This window comes from Bufo bufo, chromosome 6 (assembly GCF_905171765.1).
Source record: "Bufo bufo chromosome 6, aBufBuf1.1, whole genome shotgun sequence".
NCBI lineage: Eukaryota > Metazoa > Chordata > Amphibia > Anura > Bufonidae > Bufo > Bufo bufo.
In genome coordinates, this window is record NC_053394.1 from 76,639,935 (window position 1) to 76,664,263 (window position 24,329).

Consider the following 24,329-nt stretch of genomic DNA (forward strand, 5'->3'; position numbering starts at 1 on the left):
TTCCATGGTAAGGAGCAGACGGAATGTAACTGGTCCTTTCCATACGAGCGCTGCGGTCTCTTCAAACAACGGATCGGTGGTGGTGCTGGGAGTCATCCCACGCCGATCTGATATTGATGACCTATCCTGAGGGTGCAGAAACGTGTAGGGTACCAATTTGTCATTTATTCTAAATAACCACGCAAGAAATTGATTATGGATAGCTAATGAGAGAATTATCAAGATGTTCATAGGAACGTATAATCAAGCAGCTTATCAGTCGATGAACGAGCATCCTGTGTAATCAGGGACGTGCTGGCGATAATGAATAGAACAGAATGAGGGAGGAACAATCGCTGATGAATATGAGCGAATTATTCAAAAATTCGATTCGGCTGCTTCCTCGAATTTTACCCAAAAATTTGCCTTGTGACGAATTACTTCGTCATGAAGCGCATTTCTGTGTAAGTAGTGGGTGCAATGACAGGGAACAGTATTACACCCCTCCGCCCCCCATCATTGTACCCCTCAGGTGCCGCGTTCGTACATGATCGCAGCATCTTATATAAATAAAGCAGTGTAAAATAAAAAATGAAAAAAAAATCATACTTAGGCCTCTTGCACACAAACGTTGTGCATCCGTTTCATGCATTGGGGACCGCAATTTGCGGTCCCCAATACATGGGCAACATCCGTGCGGCGGCTGGGATGGATCGAGACCCATTCAACTTGAATGGGTCCGTAATCCATCCTCACCGCGAAAAAATAGAACACTCCGTCATGCTTCCGCGGGGTTCCGATCCGTGCTTCCGTTCCGCATCTCCATGATTGCGGACCCATTCAAGTGAATGGGTCCGCATCCGTGATGCGGAGTGCAGATGGGCCGAGGCCTTAAAGGAAGAGGCCTTAAAGGAGTTTTACCATCTCAGACAATGGGGGCATATCACTAGGATATACCCCCATTGTCCGATAGATGTGGGTCCCACTGGGACCCACACCTACAATGAGAACGGAGCAGGAAATAAACGGAGGGCGCACTGCGCATGCGTAGCCACCCTCCATTCATTTCTATGGGGCCACCAAAAATAGCCGAGTGCTGCCTCGGCTATTTCCGTCTGCCCCATAGAAATGAATGGGAGCAGGGACCGCACGTGTGAATCCTAGCGATATGCCCCCATTGTATGTGATGGGAATACCCCTTTAACTGATTTGCTCGCAATGGGCTATCCGCCGCCATCTTTCATGAAGATTTGGCAAAAAATTTTGAGCGCCCCTTTTTGACGTCCTTACGCCGGCCGGCGTGGTGTCAGCGCGCACAAGATTTTGTGCAAGATCTTCAAGCAAGATGGCGGCGGCCGGCCCGTCCCAGGCAAATGGATCCCGGTAAGTATGATTTTTTTTTTTTTTTTACATTATTTCAGGTTACATCAAATAGCTACCATGAAGCACAAGAAAATTCAGCCTCGCCGTGAATCAAATTTATCCTGAAATCCGGACTTTGATTCGCTCGACACTAGATATGTTATCATCCATCAGCACTCGTACTGCCTGTACATCAGACAGTGTAATATCACCTCTACTACTCCGTGAATAGCTGTCCGCCGAGTGAGTATATGGCCAGCCTAAAGGCCTCTTTACACGACTGAGCAGGCAATTATCAGAAACTAAATGTTCATTCCTGATAATTGCCTACTCATCAGAGGAGGTAAAAGCTGCATTTACATGCAGCAAACACTACGGCTGTAAGGGGATGAGCGATCGCTAATGCCATCACTCGTCTCCATAGAGAATCACTGTTTCTGGGCACCTGATTACAGTTTACACAGTGCAATCTGCTGCTCAGAAATGCTGATTTTGGTGACCGCATCAACCATGGGTGCATGTAAATTGGCCCCTGAAAAGGTGCAGCTGATCACCCAATGAATGAGCAAATACTCATCCATCAGAAGATCGGCAGCACCTTTACATGGGCCAATTTGGGGGAAAAACGTACATACAAATGGGATAATCAGCCCAATAATCTGCCTGCGTAAAAGGGGCCTTTAGTCTTCTATTCTTCTACCTCTACGCTCTCCTTATAGGATGCAAAGTGGTGGGAGCCTAAATTCACCAAAGACCTGTATGCCTATCATTTGGGTCTTTTTCACTGGTGAGGGGAGTAAATCAAATGGATGCATACCAAGAATATAATAGGAATTTGCTCCACTTGCAGTATTCTGATGTGTACGTGTTGGTTCTTTGAAAGTTAAATGTCCAACTCTAGTTAAGCATTTTTCTTTAGAAATTGATATCAAAATGTAAAGAATTCGCCTCCCTTCCAGTATAAAACATGCTGCCTGGTAATCATTTGATTGGTGTGAATCTGGAACCCACGGTGATCAGCTGTTACCGTGGAGGAAGTTTTGTTGGCCGCAGCTTGAGAAATGTATTATTGAAACCAGCCATTTACCTGGATGTGCTGGTCCACCAGAACGAGAGCCACCATTACGTTACGGCTTTCCACTTGCCCACGATGGGGGATGGGTGATATGAGGCATTCATGAATTTATCCTTATGAGACGCCCCTTTTAACATCTCCTGTGTTTTAGCTGCAGGTCACCTTCCTTGTACATAAAAATATGTAGAAAATATTTAAAAGAAGCAGGGGGGATTTATTATTGCATTTGCCGCAGAAAACAGATGTCAAATTCTGAAGCGCTCCATTTTTTGTGCAAAAATGTCTGACTTTTTGTGATATTCAACCGCCTTCACCACGTTTGAAAAATGGATGGGAAAGTGGTGGTGGATAGCTATGTTAAAGGGGTTGTCTGCTTTTTACTATTGATGACCTATCCTCAGGATAGTAAAAAATATGAGATCTGGACTCCAAAATCTGGGTGCTCGTGAAAAATATAAGAATATCCACCGCACTCCAGATGTAATTTTCAATTGCTTTTATTAAAAAAAAAAATCATTTTCAAAGTAAGTAATTTTCCATACAATATAATTATATCCAGGATGAAGTAAATCATATAAGCCACATGTTATTCCCCGTTCTCAGGATAGGTCATCAATATTAGATTGGCGGGGGTCCGACTCCTGGCACCCCCACCGATCGACTGTTTGTAGAGAAAGCAGTGCTCATACGAGCGCTGCCTTCTCTGCTCTGCAGCAACTGCAGTGGTGAGCAGGTGTAATTACAAGTATGGCGTCCCCATTCACTTCGATGAGACGGCACTGTGAACAGGAAGGAGTCGTCCCATAGAAGTGAATCGGGAGACCATACTTGTAATTACACCTGCTCACCACTGCAATTGCTGCGGCGATCAGGAGCAGAAAAGGCAGCGCTGCTTTCTCTACATACAGCTGATTGGCAGGGGTACTGGGAATCCGAGCCCCGCAGATCTGATATTGATGACGTATCCTGAGGATAGGTTATCAATAGTAAAAAGTGGACAATCCCTTTAATTAGGTATACACCGCATCTATCAAGTGAAAATTGTTTTTTAAAAAAAGTCACTAAAAAGCCCCAGTGGGTGGTGGGGAGTACAAAAAACTGGTAACATCTCTAGGTAAAAATGTTAGGTTTAATGATATATTACAATGTGCAACGCTTAACAAATTTGGTACCAATGACAGCAATGTAGTTTCAAGGAAGAATGACTTTGAGGTTTCGCCTCATGATAACCCCCCCCCCCCCCCCCCATAGCCTAATATCGTTTGTCCATGACACCAGTTACAACAATTGGTTTCTAGGACATTCTTTGTAAGAAGTTTGTGACTAGAAGCCATGCCGCTGTTCAGTATTTCTTACATTAGAAAACGCACTCGAGACTTTGTGAATTTGACATTTTTAATTGTTTTCTTTTCAAATGACTCTTAAAATGATTGTGCGCGATATGTGAGCAGAATGTCTAGTGTATATCAGGAGTACAATGTAAGAAAACTCTCAGGGAAAAAGAAGATCTCATGGAAGAATGACTTTTTATTTCTCCCTAGGGGCTAAAGCAAGTTCATTTCAAGTTTTTTGTTCTTCTGGTTCTGTGCCAGATGTTCTAAATTAGAAAGAAACAAATAAACTGTGTTCTGGCATAGTGGGAAAAGATAAGAGCCGCATATACAGTACTATAGTGATCTACAAATGCAGCTCTTCAACATAAGAGGTTATGTGCAACCATTGTACCAGCCGTGCCACCATTGCCATCTTAATATAATTAAATCACTGGTCCAGCTCACCCACAAAAACAACTAGACACGGGATGTTATATAGTCTAATATTAAATATCAGTCTTTATTATAGCTAAGATATGTAATAAAACTGATAATGGATATCACTCATGGACAGGGGACCAGGTCTTGGTAGCCATTACTCCATATCAATACATGGCACTCACATTATGGAACCTCATATACTGTACAAGAAATTTACCATTTGCCTATATTGGTATTCCAATCTGAACATGTATGGCATATCGATAGGATATGCTATAAATGTCTTATGGGTGCAGGTCTCACTATGGGACCTGCTCCTGTCTCAAGAACAGCGCTCCAACATGAACAAAGAGCAAGCCAAGTATGCACAGTGTTCTCTCCAGTCACTGCTATGGGAATTCCAACAATAGCCGAGTGGATATCACCTATCCACAGCATAAGGGATGCATAACGGATTGCGAGAGTTTGGACCCCCCGATGATCGAAAGAAGGAGGGGTCCACAAGTCCCCTCTCTGAATGGGGTAGGAGGGCACATTCTTGTCCACCTCACCATTCATTTCTATAGGACTGACAGAGCACTGTGTGGATAGGTGATAGATAACCCCTTTAACCCCATCATATATTATCACGTACATTTATGTGTAAGGGGTTACAGGCTGTATAATACAGCAGGCACCCGGATGCAATAACCAGGAGCGGCAATGTAATTTAACCTCTCAGATACCATGGTCAATAGCAATGGCGGCATCTGAACTGTGGAGTTAGACAGAGCGAGGAAGCTCTATGGGGTTACCATGACAGCATGTGGCCTGCCGAAGGTTCCAAGGCTCATGGTTAACTGCCTGTAAAGCTGTGCACGAGGCATGGCTCAGCAGGCAGAACATCAGAATCTCATAGGCCACAATAGTTCTCAATTATGGTCTGTGAGACAAGCGATCAGAAGATCGCAGGTTGTAGACCCCTAAGGAGGCTAAAGGTTATTAAGTGAAAAGTAAAAAAAAAAGGTTTAAAAAAAAAGGCAAAACATAAAAGTCTAAAAAATTCCAATCATCTCCCTCTCCCAATTTTACATATAAAAATAAACATAACGTATATTGCCACGTCCAAAACTTTTTTTTTTACAAAAAACTATTAAAATCTTTAAAAAAAAAATTCCTGCACGGTGAACGGCGTAAGGTAAATATTTTTTAGAAAAAACGTGATGAGACATTTTTTTATTCACCTTGTGAATTTAATAAAAGCTGTACATACTCCAAAAATGGTACCAATAAAAACTACAGTTCATTCCGCAAAAAAAAAGCCCTCCTACTGTTCTGTGGATGGAAATTTTTTAAAAAGTTACAGTTTAGATTTTTTTTTTTTCAATGGATTTTATTTTTTTTAAAGTAGCAAAACAAAATAAAAAATATACAAATTTGGCATTGCTGTAATCGTATTGACCCACAGAATAAGGACATCATGTCATTTGTAGCGCACAGTGAATGCCATAATATCAAAACCGTAAAAACCTTGGTGGAATTATGGATTTTTTTCAATTTCACCCTACAATTCATTTTTTTCTCGTTTTCCCATAAAAGACATGGTAAATTTAATTGTGCCATTAAAAATGCAACTTGTCCTGCAATAAATAACCCCTCGTATGGCAATGTGAACAGAAGATTTAAAAAACAATTCTTGTTCTTGGAATGTGAGGAGAAAAAAATGAAAGGGGTATTCCAGAATATTATTATCAGTGGTGTATCAGGCCATCAATAACTGATTAGTAGGAGTGTGACACCCCATACCCCCACCAATTAGTTATTGATGGCCTATCGGAGGTCAGTTTCAGAACTGCACAGCTCTGTTCATCGTATAGCGGGTGAAGCTGGTTAGTGCAGCACTGCTCCCATCAAAGTGAATTGGGAAAGCAATGCAGTAACCAGCTCCGTCCACTACCCAATGGAAGGAGCTGTGTATTTCTGGTTCCAACTCTCGGCACCAGAGCCACCCTGAAACTGCCGATTGTCAGGGGTGCAGGGAGTTGGACCACTGATGATAAGATACTGATCAATAATAAAATCCTGGAATACCTCTTTAAGACTTGTGTTTGATTAATCTTCACCATTATATACAGAATCTCCAACATACAGAAAGCAGGAAACTTGTGCCAAATTTCACATAAATTGTACATTTAGGCCTCATGCACACAATTGTTGTCTGGGTCCGCATCTGAGCCGCTTTTTTTGCGTCTTGGATGTGGACCCATTCACTTCAATTGGGCCGCAAAAGATGCGGACAGCACTCCATGTGCGGTCTGCGTCCGTTGCTCTGTTCCGTGGCCCCGCAAAGGAAAAAAAATAAAAGCCCTATTTTTGTCCATTTTGCGGACAAGAATAGGCATTTCTATAATGGGCGCCCCGTTCCCGCAAATTGCAGAACGCACACGGGCAGCATCCATGTTTTGCGGATCCGCAAAACACAGCGCAGTCGTGTGCATGTAGCCTTATACAGGCTTTAGTAGGAGATGCAGAAAGCCAGTGATGAACGGAGATGTGAAGTATCCCCTTTCCCAAACTTTTCTTCATTTATATATCATTTCGAGTGCCTTTTCCTGCCATGTCCTGATGCACCTGTTTATTCTTAGTTGCACTCTGAGATGATGTATGGTATTTAGTTGATTATTTTAACATTTCTTTTTTGTTTCTGTTTTGAAGATTGATTTTCATTATTTTTGTCACCACATATAATTGCTGTCTTTTATTGTAAACTCCGTTGTGTACAATGCAACTGCTGAACACTTGGGGTGGTCTATTAATGCCTTGGATGGTTGCCCCAAATCACCTGCCAAGCTGATGTAAGTGCCAGTTTTCTTCCCTCTGAGTGAGGGCTGTAGATTGTACAGAGCGTCACCATTGGAGACCACCCAAGGATCCAACATAGATAGAATTGTTCACAATTAATATGGTTTGACCGTAGTTGATTTCTAGATTAGGGTGAATCAGAAATGTGCTTAGTTTTACATGAATGGTGGATGCGCTGGACCGGGTGTATGTCTTCTGAAAACTGCCTTCTAGACACGTTTCTCCCCCTCTTTTTTAACAGCTACTACAATCCTCATCTTCCTGTCATTCTCGTCTTCCTGTAATTATACTGCCGGTTTTGTGCTCATTTTGCTTCAGTGTTTATTTTGTATACAAATCCGTTTTGAGAGTTTTTATTTTGCCCTTTGTCTCCATTGGCTGCTTTATGTTTGGGGAGAGAGGTCTCCGAATTTATACTGAACATTGAAAGTTGTTTTGGGACTGTAGTCTTTTTTATGTACATCCACAAATCAGAAAAAAAAGCATTCAGGCAAGTCTTCAATTTTTTTTCGCCGGAAATAAAACCGTAGCATGCTGCGATTTTCTCTTTTGCCTGATCAGTCAAAATGACTGAACTGAAGACATCCTGATGCATCCTGAACGGATTACTCTCCATTCAGAATGCAATAGGATAAAACTGATCAGTTCTTTTCCGGCATTGAGCCTTTTTGACGGAACTCAATGCCGGAAAAGAAAAACGCTAGTGTGAAAGTACCCTAAAAGGGTGCTCTAAGATTACTGTGGTTTTTGACAGATATCATCAGTTGCTTACCTCCTGTATACTTTCCCCATGCTTTTTTTTTTATTTCAATTTGGACTTTCCAGACCCTTTTTCACCATGTAAGGGCTTGTTCACATGACCGTGCCGTTTTTTTGCGGTCCGCTAATTGCGGATCCGCAAAAATCAGATGCCTCCCGTGTGCCTTCCGCAATTTGCAGAACGGAACAGGAGGCCCATTATAGAAATGCATATTATTGTCCGCAAAACGGACAAGAATAGGACAGGACTCATAATGTTTGCGAGGCCACGGAACAGAGCAACGGATGCGGTCCGCATCTTTTGCGGACGCATTGAAATGAATGGTTCTGTATACGGACCGTATGCGGAACGCAGAAAACGTTCGTGTGAACGAGCCCTAAACCGCAGGTCTATTTATACTGTGGATTTTATTCCATGGTTTCTTGTATGTATCATCTAAACATTGTAATGGGCTGCAGTTTGTCCACCAGGAATTCTGCAGGGCCTTCACTGCATGTGCAGATATTCTTAGGGTACGGCCACAGGGTCAGGTCAGGCCCCAAAATCAGAAGAAGATCATAAAAGGAGAGAAAAGTAGAAAGGACAGATACGACTTTTCATTTTTTTAGTTCACTCCTGGTTTTGGCTTATAAAACTTCATCAGAAAACCTGAGTGTGTGCACGTATCCTCATGCCTTAGGCATCATGCACACAGCCGTGACGTTTTTTGCGGTCCGCAAAAAACTGAAGCCGCCCGTGTTGCCTTCCGCAATTTGCGGAACAGAACGGGCGCCAGCAATATAAATGCCTTTTCTTGTCCGGGGCAGCGGAACGGAGCCATGGATGCGGACAGCACACAGAGTGCTGTCCGCATGTTTTGCGGCCCCAGTGAATAGGTCCGCATCCGAGCCGCCAAAACGGCGGCTCAGATGCGGACCCAAATAACGGTTGTGTGCATGAGGCCTAATTGACACGTCAGTATTCGGTCAGTGATTTCCATCAGTGATTTGAGCCAAAACCAGGTGCGTCTCTAAACACAGAACAGGTGCAGATATTTCCCTTATACCTGATGTCTGTGGAGGCTCCAGTCCTGGTTTTGGCTCACAAATCACTGATGGAAATCACTGACGTGTGAATGAGGCTTAATTTAGGCGAGAAACACATATATAGTTTTCTGTTTTCTAGGAACTCAAAAAAGCCACAAAAACTGCATGTGTGATTCCAGCCTTAGGGCAGCTTAGCTTTTTTGTGGCAGTTTTTTTTAGCCAAAGCCAGAAGTGGATCCACCAGGAAGGAGAAGTATAATTCCATTGTTTTATATTTCATTCCCTTTCCACCTTCTTTTGGCTTTGGCTAAAAAAAACTTCCACAGAAAGATGTGTGTGTGGGTGAGCACCCTTAGGGTAGTTTTTCACATAGGGGCAGATTTACTAATGAAAATTTGCCAGAATTCTGGTGCACATACTTTCTACATTTTTTATGAGAAGAGACTCATGCGCTGCCATTCCGTTCAACTCTATGGGACGTCCGGAGATAGCCAAGTGCTTGTATAGTCGTCGACTATAGTTGAATGGAGCAGTAGTGCTTATGTCTGGTGACTGCCGCTCCATGAGGCCATCCTTCTCATGATGGGTGGGAGCCCCCAGTGATTGGCATTCTGCTGATCAGACTCATCTTCTGTGGCTAAGGGATAAATGTTTGTCGTGTGACAACCCCTTTAAGTTTTTCAAATTCCTTTCAACCACTTATTAGTTATATCAGTTTTAAGAAAAACTGCACCATTCCAGGTCCAACAGGAGTTTTCATCCAGCCCTCCTAGAGTCATGAACGGCAAACCTGGCCCATTTTGTAGTGATACATTTGTTTTTTTACCAAGACTGTACTTTGTTTACGCAGTGATACATAAGAGTAGTAATAAAAGAGCAGTTAATATCCAATGGGATTAAAAGTGAGTTAAAAATAAAAAATAAAAAATTACTCACCCTCACCGAACTCCGCTCTGCCGTTCCAAAGCTGCCTGGAGATACCTCTCCAGCCAATCACTGGCTGAGGTGTGTTATCACTGCTGCCTGTGATTGGCTGAACAAGTATCTCCTGGCATTTCCTGTTTTCTTTCAGGAACAGGAAGTGGAGAGAAATCGGTGAGTAGTCCTTCTTTTTTATATTCGTCCATACACCATCTTGAGCTGTGTATGTACCATTGGTAGAGCAGTGTTCACAATTATTTCTGTTCTTTCTTTTAAAGTACGTACTGGGATTTACTTATAAATATCTGATAATGAAACCAGTCCTCTGACAAACCACAACTTTTCTCAAATGATATTGTAGTCAAGCTGTGCCGTCATACCAGTAACAAGGAGCATACATGAAATATTGGATGTGCCTTTATAAGTGTGAAAGTGCAAATTGCTGTCTGGAAAAGGTGTGTCGGAAATCGAATTTATTGATGGTTACAGCGATTTAAGACTTGGACTGATGTTGTGTAACGTATTGTAAGATCTGGTGGAAACGTTGACTTTCTTCACTCAGTTCTCAAAAAACTTTAGATTTTCTGGGGTGTGAGGTCTGAGTGCTGAGACCCCCACCAATCGCTAGAACGAGGAGTGAGAGGAGAGAGAAGTGCTTGCATATCGCAATGTCATCCACACGCTATGTAAAAAAAAATCAGCAGTGTAGACACGGTCGTCTGAATGGGTCCGCATCCGTTTCTGCAATTTTGCGGAACGGGTGCGGACCCATTCATTTCATTGGGACTGCAAAAGATGCGGACAGCACACAGTGTACTGTCTGCCTCCGTACTTCCATTCCGCGGCCCCGGAAAAATATAGAGCATGTCCTATTCTTGTCCGCAAATATAGACAAGAATAGGCAATTTCTATATAGGTCTACAAAACACTTATGGTCGTGTGAATGTAGCCTAAATTGGCCCGTGGTTTGGATTTTAAATTAACTTATGCTGTGGATCTCCAGTGGGCAGAGCGGCGCCCAGGGGTCCCCCTGCACTTACTAGTATGTCTGGGCGCCGCTCCGTTCGCCCGGTCTAGGCTCCGGTGTCTGCGCTCCCTCTGACTGATTTCTTGTATGAGGCGTGTCCCTTGCTGCAGCTCTGGCCAATCGCAGCGCACAGCTCATAGCCTGGCTATGAGCTGTGCGCTGCGATTGGCCAGAGCTGCAGCAAGGGACACGCCTCATACAAGAAATCTGTCAGAGGGAGCGCAGACACCGGAGCCTATACCGGGCGAACGGAGCGGCGCCCAGACATACTAGTAAGTGCAGGGGGACCCCAAGGCGCCGCTCTGCCCACTGATCTAGTTAGTTTTTAGTTTCTACAGTAGTGAAAGGTCCTCTTTAAAGGGGTTGTCCCACTTCAGCAAATGGCATTTATCATGTAGAGAAAGTTAATACAAGGCACTTACTAATGTATTGTGATTGTCCAGATTTCTTTCTTTGCTGGCTAGATTCATTTATCCATCACACAAAAACAGCTTGTTTCCATGGTTACGACCACCCTGTAATTGGGGGTCGTGCTTGTACAATATAGGAAAAAGCACAGGCCTCCCTGGTGGCTTGGACCGTGGGGGTGCGTATAGTCCCGCACTTTTTTCTATAATGTGCAACCACGGCCACCGCTGCTGGATTGCAGGGTGGTCGTTACCATGGAAACAAGCAGTGCATAATGTGATGGGAAAATGTATCCAGCCAGCAAAGGAAGCAATATGGACAATCAGAGTACATTAGTAAGTGCCTTATATTAACTTTCTCTACATGACAAATGCCATTTGCTGAGGTGAGACAGCCCCCCATTAAAGGGGTATTCCAGTAAAGTAATTTCTGAAAAACTGCATTAAGGCTGCAAGCTGTGACCCAACCAGAACCCATACCTATACATTTAAGCAGGGTTTAATTTCAGTAATATGTAGAGGATACGGTCGGCACTGCTGTTTCATTTTACCTTGCAATCCATTTGTCTAGCTCCTGTGTGAGCCTGCAGCACACTGAGAGTATCAGGGCACCTGAAGACTACAATCCCCACCATCCCTAGCTTTCCTGCTGTGAGTGCTGATGTTTACTGATTGGCTGCTTGATATACAGTCCGGTCACGCCCCCTCTCCTCAGTAATCAGCAGCACACTGACACGCCCTTTGTTTCACAACACATTTAGCTAGAGAATTGATAACAACACACTGAGCATGCTCGACCTAACAAAGGCTCAGAACTACAGGTCGATGCCATGGTCATTTATGAGGAAACACAGCGGGTAGCCAAGGAGGAAAACTACTTTTATAACTACTGAACAGTAAATATGTGAAACTGACATTATATTAGGTAATTATGGATGATGAATAAGTCTAAAACATAAGTTATATTTATGGTCACCGGAATACCCCTTTAATGTATTTCTAATAAGAGTATCTTGCTATTGAAAGTGCACCTATCAGAGTGCAGAGAAGTCAAGGGTCAGCTCTTAGCGCTTATTTTTATTTAGGCGATGCTGCTTTGTACACTGTATAAGGCCTCTTTCACACGACCGTATGGCTCTTTCAGTGTTTTGCGGTCCGTTTTTCACAGATCCGTCGTTCCGTTTTTTGTTTCCGTTGTGTTTCCGTTTCTGTTCCGTTTTTCCATATGGCATATACAGTATGCAGTAATTACATACAAAAAATTGGGCTGGGCATAACATTTTCAATAGATGGTCCCGCAAAAACAGAACGGATACGGAAGACATACGGATGCATTTCCATATGTGTTCCGTTTTTTGTTTTTTTTTGCGGACCCATTGACTTGAATGGAGCTACGGAATGTGATGTGTGGGCGATAATAGGACATGAACAAAAAAATCACAGAAAAAACAAAGATAAAAACATCCTGCACGGTATGATATATAAATCTGCGGATGTCCCTGGCCATATTATTGAAGAAAATCACAGAAATAAGGTAATAATGCACTTAGTAAAGTAGATGCAAGCATTATATATGGACAAAGTCCTCACTCTGATATGATAATATCTGAGACACTTAGCCAATATATTTTGATCAAAATGTTCTATCTTTCAATGGAACGGAAAAACGGAAATATGGAAACGGAATGCAGACGGAGTACATTCCGCTTTTTTGCGGGACCATTGAAATGAGTGGTTACGTATACGGTCCGTATACAGAACGCAACAAAAACGGAAAAAATTAAATGGGCGTGTGAAAGAGGCCTAAGACTGCACTACATGGCCCATTTAAAATGACTGGAATGTTTTTGTTCTGTAAAATATAACCTTCATTTCTCCTTGGTGAAAAAAGGGAACAGAATCTCATCACTTGCATCCTCCTTGTTGGTATTTTGCATCTAGTTTGACATTTGCATATTTATTAGGGACTTTATATAGCAATTATGTGTATTGTTAGAACTTAAAACAGTTCTGGGGATAACTGAGGTATACAATGGATGGCTAGATACTTGCGTCCCAGTGCTGAAACCTGGCCTTTCCTAGCCCTAGTTCACCTACTGTATAATGGAAAGAGTTAAGAAGCCTCTGCCAACATGATCAACCCTATTAAATCATTGCCTGGTAGGGTTCTTCATGATGATAAATAATCTTTCTTTTCTATAGAGGGTTAATAATGGCCAAAATATATTTGCTTTTATATTTATGTAAATTAAGTACCTACTTGGAGCACCAGGGGTTTGGCCATAGTGTTAGGAACACCAGAAGATCTATGGCACAAGTGCCTTGGCTCCTGCACAGTGGATCTGATGAGCGCTGCTTTCTGAGCTTATCAGATCCACTGCGAGGTGCTGAATCACTGAGCCTCATTGCTCCTGCAGGAACATAGAAACATAGAAACATAGAAACATAGAATGTGTCGGCAGATAAGAACCATTTGGCCCATCTAGTCTGCCCAATATACTGAATACTATGAATAGCCCTTGGCCCTATCTTATATGAAGGATGGCCTTATGCCTATCCCATGCATGCTTAAACCCCTTCACTGTATTTGCAGCTACCACTTCTGCAGGAAGGCTATTCCATGCATCCACTACTCTCTCAGTAAAGTAATACTTCCTTATATTACTTTTAAACCTTTGCCCCTCTAATTTAAAACTGTGTCCTCTTGTGGTAGTTTTTCTTCTTTTAAATATTCTCTCCTCTTTTACCTTGTTGATTCCCTTTATGTATTTAAAAGTTTCTATCATATCCCCCCTGCCTCGTCTTTCTTCCAAGCTATACATGTTAAGGTCCTTTAATATTTCCTGGTAAGTTTTATCCTGCAATCCATGTACTAGTTTAGTAGCTCTTCTCTGAACTCTCTCTAGAGTATCTATATCCTTCTGGAGATATGGCCTCCAGTACTGCGCACAATACTCCAAGTGAGGTCTCACCAGTGCTCTGTAGAGCGGCATAAGCACTTCACTCTTTCTACTGCTTATACCTCTCCCTATACATCCAAGCATTCTGCTGGCATTTCCTGCTGCTCTATTACATTGTCTTCCCACCTTTAAGTCTTCTGAAATAATTACTCCTAAATCCCTTTCCTCAGATACTGAGGTCAGGACTGTGTCAAATATTCTATATTCTGCCCTTGGGTTTTTACGCCCCAGGTGCATTATCTTGCACTTATCCACATTAAATTTTAGTTGCCAGAGTTCTGACCATTCTTCTAGTTTTCCTAAATCCTTCTCCATTTGGCGTTTCCCTCCAGGAACATCAACCCTGTTACATATCTTTGTGTCATCAGCAAAAAGACAAACCTTACCATCGAGGCCTTTTGCAATATCACTTATGAAGATATTAAACAAAATTGGTCCCAGTACAGATCCCTGTGGAACCCCACTGGTAACATGACCTTGTTTTGAATGTTCTCCATTGGGCTAGCTGTCTAGCCCTGTCACTTGAAGGTGAGGGGGGAGTACAAAGAGCACTGGGGGTGTTACAGGAGTGGTGCTCCTAGGGCTATTGCCAGCCTCCTGGTGCTCCAAATACCTAATTTACATAAATTATATAAATTACTATATCTCTGTCATTATTAAGTCTTTATAGAAAAGAAATATATCGTTTCGCTCAGCATTATCAACCCTACCAGGTAATATTTTTACAAGATGCCCAGGAAAAAACTAATATATTTTGTGTAACTATCAATGTAGAATTGTGTACTGTTGTGTACATCATAATTGACACAATGTGGACACATTTGTAGAGGTTTTACCTTGCATTCTCTTCTAAGTTGACTTCCAAGTATTTTAAGTCACAGGGTTGAGTCTTTTCAGCACTTGTCTCTTGCACTGATCCCGCTTTGCAGTTTACTGTCTTGACAGCTGATTATTTTGTGGTTGGAAGTGTTCGTCATATCTATTTACAAAATCTTTGCAGAGAGACAAGTCTGAAGCTTCCACTTCTAAAGTACAACTATAAACACCTTCCCTAATCTTACCAGAATACTCCATTGAAATGAATCCTTCATTTTGCTCATTCTAAGCATCCCAAGCATTCCTGCTGTCAGGAACCAATCAATGCTGGAATCCGTGTTCAGGACATGGTGAACTTACACATGTATGTAAAATAGTGATGTGTGGGGCTGGAAAACAATACACCAGCACTATCTATCTATCTATCTATCTATCTATCTATCTATCTATCTATCTATCTATCTATCTATATACAGAACGATATGAAAGACTGATAAAGTCATACAGAAAATGCCGCTAACAGGTGTTCCATCAGCTATTAATTGATGGGTGTAGTTAGTTTTTCACACATGGCTTTTCCACTTTGGCTTTATTTTTGTCGAATAAGTAATAACACATATGAGGTTGTATTTCCCTGACTAGATTTCCTAATGCATAAAACCATAGAATTCAAAGAGGGTGTACTTTGTTTTTCTCATGACTGTGTGTGTGTCTATATATATATATATAAAAGGACGTATATATGTATGTGTGTATGTTCCGCGAGAACTCAAAAACGCAACCATCCATTTCAACGAAACTTGGTATACACATCCCTTGCTACCTGGAAAGAATTATTGCAGGGGTCTCAGCTCTCTGGGACGTACGGTTCCTGAGAGAAGGGCGCTGTGGAGTTCACTGTTAAAGGGGCGGGCACTGTGAAATTCACTGTTGAAGGGGCGGGCGCTGTGGAGTTCACTATTAAAGGGGCGGGCAATGTGGAGTTCACTGTTAAAGGGGCGGTCAATGTGAAAGTCACTGTTAAAGGGGCGGTCACTGTGAAAGTCACTGTTAAATGGGCGGTCACTGTGAAAGTCACTGTTAAAGGGGCGGTCACTGTGAAAGTCACTGTTAAAGGGGCGGTCACTGTGAATGTCACTGTTAAAGGGGCGGTCACTGTGAAAGTCACTGTTAAAGGGGCGGTCACTGTTAAAGGGGCGTCCACTGTGAAAGTCACTTTTAAAGGGGCGGTCACTGTTAAAGGGGTGGTCACTGTGAAAGTCACTGTTAAAGGGGATGTCACTGTTAAAGGGGGCGGTCACTGTGAAAGTCACTGTTAAAGGGGCGGTCACTGTGAAAGTCACTGTTAAAGGAGCGGTCACTGTGAAAGTCACTGTTAAAGGGGTGGTCACTGTAAAAATCACTGTTAAAGGGGTTGTCACTGTTAAAGGAGCGGTCACTGTGAAAGTTACTGTTAAAGGGGCGGTCACTGTGAAAGTCACTGTTAAAAGGGCGGTCACTGTTAAAGGGGCAGCCATTGTGAAAGTCACTGTTAAACGGGCGGTAACTGTGAAAGGGGCGGTCACTGTTAAAGTCACTGTTTAATAGACGGTCACTGTGAAAGTCACTGTTAAAGGGGATGTCACTGTTAAAGAGGCGGTCACTGTGAAAGTCACTGTTAAAGAGGCAGTCACTGTTAAAGGGTGGTTACTGTTAAAGGGGCGGTCACTGTGAATGTCACTGTTAAAGGGGCGGCCACTGTGAAAGTCGCTGTTAAAGGGGCAGTCACTCTTAAAGGGTGGTTACTGTTAAAGGGGCGGTCACTGTGAATGTCACTGTTAAAGGGGCAGCCATTGTGAAAGTCACTGGTAAACGGGCGGTAACTGTTAAAGGGGTGGTCACTGTAAAAATCACTGTTAAAGGGGTTGTCACTGTTAAAGGAGCAGTCACTGTGAAAGTTACTGTTAAAGGAGCGGTCACTGTGAAAGTCACTGTTAAAAGGGCGGTCACTGTTAAAGGGGCAGCCATTGTGAAAGTCACTGTTAAACGGGCGGTAACTGTGAAAGGGGCGGTCACTGTTAAAGTCACTGTTAAATAGACGGTCACTGTGAAAGTCACTGTTAAAGGGGATGTCACTGTTAAAGGGGCGGTCACTGTGAAAGTCACTGTTAAAGAGGCAGTCACTGTTAAAGGGTGGTTACTGTTAAAGGGGCGGTCACTGTGAATGTCACTGTTAAAGGGGCGGCCACTGTGAAAGTCGCTGTTAAAGGGGCAGTCACTCTTAAAGTGTAGTTACTGTTAAAGGGGCGGTCACTGTGAATGTCACTGTTAAAGGGGCAGCCATTGTGAAAGTCACTGGTAAACGGGCGGTAACTGTTAAAGGGGCGGTCACTGTGAAAGTCACTGTTAAATGGACGGTCACTGTGAAAGTCACTGTTAAAGGGGATGTCACTGTTAAAGGGGCGGTCACTGTGAAAGTCACTGTTAAAGAGGCAGTCACTGTTAAAGGGTGGATACTGTTAAAGGGGCGGTCACTGTGATTGTCACTGTTAAAGGGGCGGCCACTGTGAAAGTCGCTGTTAAAGGGGCAGTCACTGTTAAAGGGTGGTTACTGTTAAAGGGGCGGTCACTGTGAATGTCACTGTTAAAGGGGCGGCCACTGTGAAAGTCACTGTTAAAGGGGTGGTCACTGTTAAAGGGGCGGCCACTGTGCAAGTCACTGTTAAAGGGGCGGCCACTGTTAACTTTTATCCAAGCCATTCTGAGATTGTTTTCTTGTGACACATTGTACTTCATGACAGTGGTAAATTTGAGTCAACGTATTTCACCTTTATTTAAAAATAATCAAAATTTTACCAAACATTTAAACAAATTCACAATTTTCTAATACCTCATAAAATGGTTATCAATCAACATTCCCCATATGTCTGCTTTATGTTGGCATAATTTTGTAAATCTCATTTTATTTTTTTAGGATGTTAGAAGGCTTAGAAGTTTAGAAGCAATTTTTCAAATTTTCAACAAAATTTCCAAAACCATTTTGTAAGCACCAATTCAGATATAAAGTGATTTTGAGGGGCTTACGTAATAGAAACCACCTATAAATGACCCCATTTTAGAGACTACACCCCTCAAATTATAAAAAACTGATGTTACAAACTTTGTTAACCCTTGAGGTGTTCCACAAGAATTAAAGTAAAATGGAGGTGAAATTTAAAATTTCACTTTTTTGGTAGATGTTTTATGTTAATCAATTTTTTCTTGCAACACAGCAAGGGCTAACAGCAAAATAAACCTCTAAATATATTACTCTGATTCTGCAGTTTACAGAAATACCCCATGTGTGGCAGTAAACTGCTCTACAGGCACGTGGCAGGGGTCAGAAGGAAAGGAGCGCCATATGGATTTTGGAGAGACCCTGACGTACCCCTACAGTATTTGAAGAGACCCTGACATACCACTACAGTGTAAACCCTCAAAAAGTGACCCCATTTTGGAAACTACATCCCTTACATAATATATTAAGGGGGGGTACTAATCACTTTGACCCCCTAAGCATTTTACGGAATTTGGAAACACTTGACTGTAAAAATGTAAAGTTTTGTTTCTTCCAATAAAATGTTGCTTTAGCCCCAAATTTTTCATTTTCACAAGGGGTAACAGGAGAAAAAGCACCCCATAATTTGTTAGTAGAGTTGTTGCGATACCAAATTTTTGATTCGGTTTCGATACCATGAAAAAGTATTGCGATACTCGATACCATTCGATACCACGCGAAAAAAATAAACAAAAAAAGCCACGTGCATTCCTCATTTTTAAAAATGGCGAATCGCGCAGTTTTTATTTTATTTTTTCTGTTCCGGCATTCACCACCTAGATTTTTTTTTTATATTTTAATAGTTTGGACTTTTCTGACGTGGCGATGTAATATGTTTATTTATATATTTTATATGTGAAATTGGGAAAAGGGGGGTGATTTATACTTCATATTTTAGTGGGTTTTTTTTTTTCACTTTTTATTTAATAACTATTTCCCCCCTTAGGGGCTAGAACCTGGGATCTTTCATCCCTTTTCCTATTCACCCTGATAGATCTCTATCAGGGTGAATAGGACTCCACACTGTCCCTGCTGCTCTGTGCTTTGTGCACACAGCATCAGGGATGTTACCATGGCAACCAGGGCTTCTGTAGCGTCCTGGCTGCCATGGTAACCGATGGAGCCCCAGGCTTACACAGCTGGGGCTCCGATCAGAAGCTGCCACTGCACCACCAATGAGGGGGAGTGGAGAGGTCCCTGTGGCCACTGCCACCAATGATTTTAATACTGGAGGGTTGAGAGGGGCCGGCGCACTGTGCCACCAATGATTTTAATGGGATGGGGGGATTGAGGGGGGGGGGCACACTGCACCACCAATGATTTTACCCCTTTATACAGGAGGCGGGTACTAGCAGATCAGCGGCAGTTAACTGCCGCTGATCGCAGCTCCCTGTCAGGGGCAGGGTGCCGGCAATGCGATTCTGCTGCCGGCACCCGCCTCCTGTATGTGTTAAAGACTGACTACTGTATATGAGTCCAGACTTTCACTATTAGGCCACACAGAGCGGCGCCCAGCGATGTCTCAGCACTCACCATTTAGTCCTGGGCGCCGCTCCGTTCGCCCGCAGTGCCCCATTACTGTCTCCTCTCCTGCTCCACATGCTGCTGATTACTATCGGAGCGATGGGAGGAGACATCAGCTTCACTAGTGGGCGTTCCTTCTCCCTGGCTGTAGCGCTGTCCAATCGCAGCGCAGGGAAAAGGAACGCCCACTAGTGAAGCTAATGTCTCCTCCCATCGCATCGATAGTAATCCTATCATTGGGGGCGCAGTGCGCCCGCCCCTCCTCCGCCCCTCTCTTCTCATTGCCGCCCCTCCTCCACCCCCTCTCTTCTCATTGCCGCCCCTCCTCCGCCCCTCTCTTCTCATTGCCGCCCCTCCTCCGCCCCTCTCTTCTCATTGGTGGCAGCGGCAGCAGCACAGGGGGAGGGAGGACAGCTTCCTTCTCCCCGTGCTGCTGAGAGAGAACATGAGCGCGCCGATAGCAGCGCGCTCATGTTCAGAGATACTAGACTGCGCAGAAGCGCAGCCCAGTATCGAAAAAACGGAAATCCCGGTATCGTATCGATACCGGGACAAAAGTATCGATTGGGTATCGAAATTTCGATACCCGCAACAACCCTATTTGTTAGTATTTTCTCCTGAATACGGCAACACCCCATATGTGGTGGTAAACTGCTGTGGGGGCACATGGCAGGACTCAGAATGGAAGGAGTGCCATATGGCTTTTGCAGCGCAGATTTTGATGAATAGGTTTATGGGTGCCATTGGTTTTTATTTTTTAAGTGATTGTCTTATGTTGGGGCTCTTTTTTTGAAGGATGAGGTGACGGTTTGATTGGTACCATTTTGGGGTACATAAGACTTTTTGATCACTTGGTATTATACTTTTTGTGAGGCAAGGTGAAAAAAATTGCTGTTTTGGCTTTTTATTTACAGCATTCACCTGAAGGGGCATATAATGTGATATTTTTATAGAGCAGGTTGTTATGGATGCGGTGATACCTAATAAGTCTATCATTTTTGTTTTTGTTAAGTTTTACACAGTGAAATAATTTTTGAACAGAATAAAATCTTGCTTTTGTGTTGCAATTTTCTGAGAGCCCTATTTTTATTTAATTTTTTGGGGCGATTGTCTTAGGTAAGGGCTCATTTTTTGAGGTATGAGATGACGGTTTGATTGGTACCATTTTGGGGTACATAACACTTTTTGATCATTTGGTATTACACTTTTTGTGAGGCAAGGTGACCAGAAAATTGCTTTTTTGAAATTTTTATAGAGCCGGTCGATACAGATGCAGCGATACCTAATATGTCTACTTTTATTTTTTTCCCTATTTTTTACAACTTTTTTACTTTATTTTGGGAAAAGGACGCTTTTTTTTGTTACTTGAAACTTATTTCTTTTTGCAAAACGTAATTTTTTTTTAACTTCTGTAATGTAATGCATTGGCTGTAAGTATCATACCAGTGTAATACACTTACAGCCTCCTGCCTCTGAGATCAGGACGAACAACCCCTTTAAGAGATTAAAAGATCCCAAGCGTGTTCAGACTTCTCTAATACCAAAACAGTTATGCAAATTTCCCACCCTAGCCTGTCAGTTTTAACCACAACATTGATAACACCACCCAAGTGTTTTGTCATTAGGTATCATACATGATAGCACTCGTATGGTATTCCTCCCAAAATAATTTGTTCGTGTGGATCTTTTACAACATTCTACTTCTATTCCAATGACTGTAGCGAAATAATATTCTTCGAAAATAGCAAAACCGAAGTATTCTAATGCCGTTACTAATGTTTGTTGAAACACTAAATATTTTGCTATGAAGTAAATAATATCTAGAATGTTAGTTGGTGTTTATTGAGATAATGGTACGCTTCAAAGCCAGTTGTAAATTACAAAAAGTAAATCATCCAATACAGCACCGCAGCCTTCTATGAAAAGGAACAGAATTGGAAACTGTTGTACAATGAACAGATTTTCTGGCGGCAGTCTTGGAGACGACTTTACACATGTTGGATTTACACCATTATTTCATAGGTAATCCGTCCGAGGAAACACTGTCTCCTTTTTTTGTCAACAAGGCATTTTTTCCGTTTGCTGCCAGAAGAAACTGTAATTTACAATAGACATTATGACTTGCTTTATACTGCACATCTCCAATTTTTTTTTTAGGCATTTTCTGGAAAGTTGCGTCTATATTAAGACATAAAATGTATAGGCCATAGGTTACCTGCACAAATCCACACCAAAATTGGCATATGCATATGACTTTATAGTCAATAATACTTGTTACAATTCAATACAATATGTCATACAATATTGGAGATATACACAATACGTTAATAGTAAATTGAGTCTAGCTTTCTTGCACTTCACCCTGGGCAGCAGTATATGCTGGAACTCCTACCTATAAGCATCAAAGTGTCTAAAAAAATTTGTAGAATTATTATTTTTCTCACTTATGTAGCACTGCCCAAGGCTTTATACACATTATCAATAGTGATGAGCGAACTTCAGTTTTGCAAGTTCGGGTTCGGGTATGTGCTCAATTGCGTTATGGATTCCGTTACCACTAGGGTTGAGCGAACCCGTTGAAGTTCGGGTTCAGCCGAACTTCAGGTCAAAGTTCGGGTTGGGGACCCGAACTTCACTTTATTATTTTCTGTTATAACATGGTTATAAAGGAAAATAATAGCATTCTTAAAACAGAATGCTAAATAAAATGTCTATTGAGGGGTTAAAAATAAAAAAAAGCCTCACCTCATCCACTTGATCGCGCAGCCGGTATCTTCTTTTCTTCAGGACCTGCAAAAGGACCTGTGGTGACGTCGGCTGCACGATCAAGTGGATGAGGTGAATTTTTTTTTTTTAACCCCTCAATAGACATTTTATTTAGCATTCTGTTTTAAGAATGCTATTATTTTCCGTTATAACGGAAAATAATAAAATCACCCGAACACCGAACCCTAACTTCAGTGAAAAAGTCCGGGTTCAGGTCCGGGTACCCGAACTCGCAAAGTTCGGTACGAACCCAAACTTTGCAGTTCGGGTTCGCTCAACTCTAGTTACCACGGACCATAATGCAATTCCATGCCGGAATGCCTTTAGATGCATTCCGTCATAATAGAAGTCTACGGCCAGCATAACGGATCCAGTTTCCGTTATGCATGAGAGGACTGATGGATCTGAGGACGGATCCATTATGCAGGCCATAGACTTCTATTATGACTGAATGCCTCTAAAGGCATTCTGTTATGCATTCCATCATGGAATTGCGTTACAGCTCGTGGTAATGGAATCCATAATGCAATTCGGCACATACCCGAACTTGAAAAACTGAAGTTCGCTCATCACTCACTGTCCCCTATCCGTATGTCTTTGGTATGTGGGAAGAAACCAGAGGATCCATGCAAACATTGGGAGAACATACAAACTCCATGTAGATGTTGTCCTTGGTCGGATATGAACCAAGGTCCTCAACGCTGCAAGGCACCAGTGCTAACCACTGAGATACTGTGCTGCTCATTGTTAGAATTATGTCTCTAAAATAAAGGGGTTATCAGGATTAGGAACCTATATATAGCCCAAAATAAGTTCAGGGCCCACCCCTGATTATAGCATGAAAACCGACCAGAAGGAGTGGGTCAATAGAGTACAAAAAAACACTTGACATGATTGACACAAAAAATCACACAAGACATGATTGACACAAATCACAAAAAGACTTTTAATACAGGTCACAATACATGAACATATTAAAAACCAAGATCAGGATTAGAAATGGTTTTATTTTTATTTCCCACTCTTGTCCTTCGATGATGTGTGGTATTGTGCTGTAACTCGAGTGCATAAAGCTTAGGCTACTTTCACACTGGCATTTTGGCTTTCCGTTTGTGAGATCCGTTCAGGGCTCTCACAAACGGTCCAAAACGGATCAGTTTTGCCCTAATGCATTCTGAATGGAAAAGGATCCGCTCAGAATGCATCAGTTTTCCTCCGATCAGTTTTTCACGAAACGGAGCCAAACGGATCCATCCTGGTACACAATGTAAGTCAATGGGGACAGATACGTTTTCTCTGACATAATCTGGCGGTTCCGTCTCCTATTGACTTTCAATGGAGTTCATGACGGATCCGTCTTGGCTATGTTACAGATAATACAATCGGATCCGTTCATGATGGATACATGCTGTTGTATTATTGTAATAGATCCGTTTTTGCAGATCCATGACGGATCCGCCCAAAATGCGAGTGTGAAAGTAGCCTTAGCTGCAATACCAGATCCAACATATGGACAAATGTGGTTCTGTTACTAGGAGAAAAAAAGCAGACCCCTTTTATTATTCCCCTATAACAATTTTGTGTCTGCCAATATGCTTTATCTACAGCATCACTAAGGGGCTTTAGGTAGGCCGACGCCATTTTACGCTGGCCTAGTCTAAGCACTGCATATATTTGGTATCGCCATGTTCGTAATTCAAATATCATGAAATTTATCTTGCGCAATGAGCGCTGTAAAAAAACACTAGCAGAGTTGCTGTTTTGTGCCTATCCTTCACACAAAAAATGAATAAAAAGCGATCAAAAACTGTTATGCACCCCAAAAATTGTACAAATGAAAACTACAAGTCGTCCCACAAAAATCAGCTTTGTAGAAAGCAAAATAAAAAAAGTCATGGATCTTGGGATGCGGCGATGCAAAAATATTTCCTTTCTGCAAAAGTAGTAAGGCTTAATAAAAATAAAAACGATATGTACAATATTACGTATCGCTGTCATTTATTTGACCCAGAGAATGAAGTTATCATATTATTTAT

The 24,329-nt window shown here is 42.2% G+C and overlaps 1 protein-coding gene across 11 annotated transcripts in view; it reads left to right on the forward strand.

The window, feature by feature from the left end:
• The window catches only part of PLCE1 (phospholipase C epsilon 1), a 323,845-nt gene that overhangs the window by 91,966 nt on the left and 207,550 nt on the right, over window positions 1-24,329 (forward strand). The window lies entirely within an intron of this gene.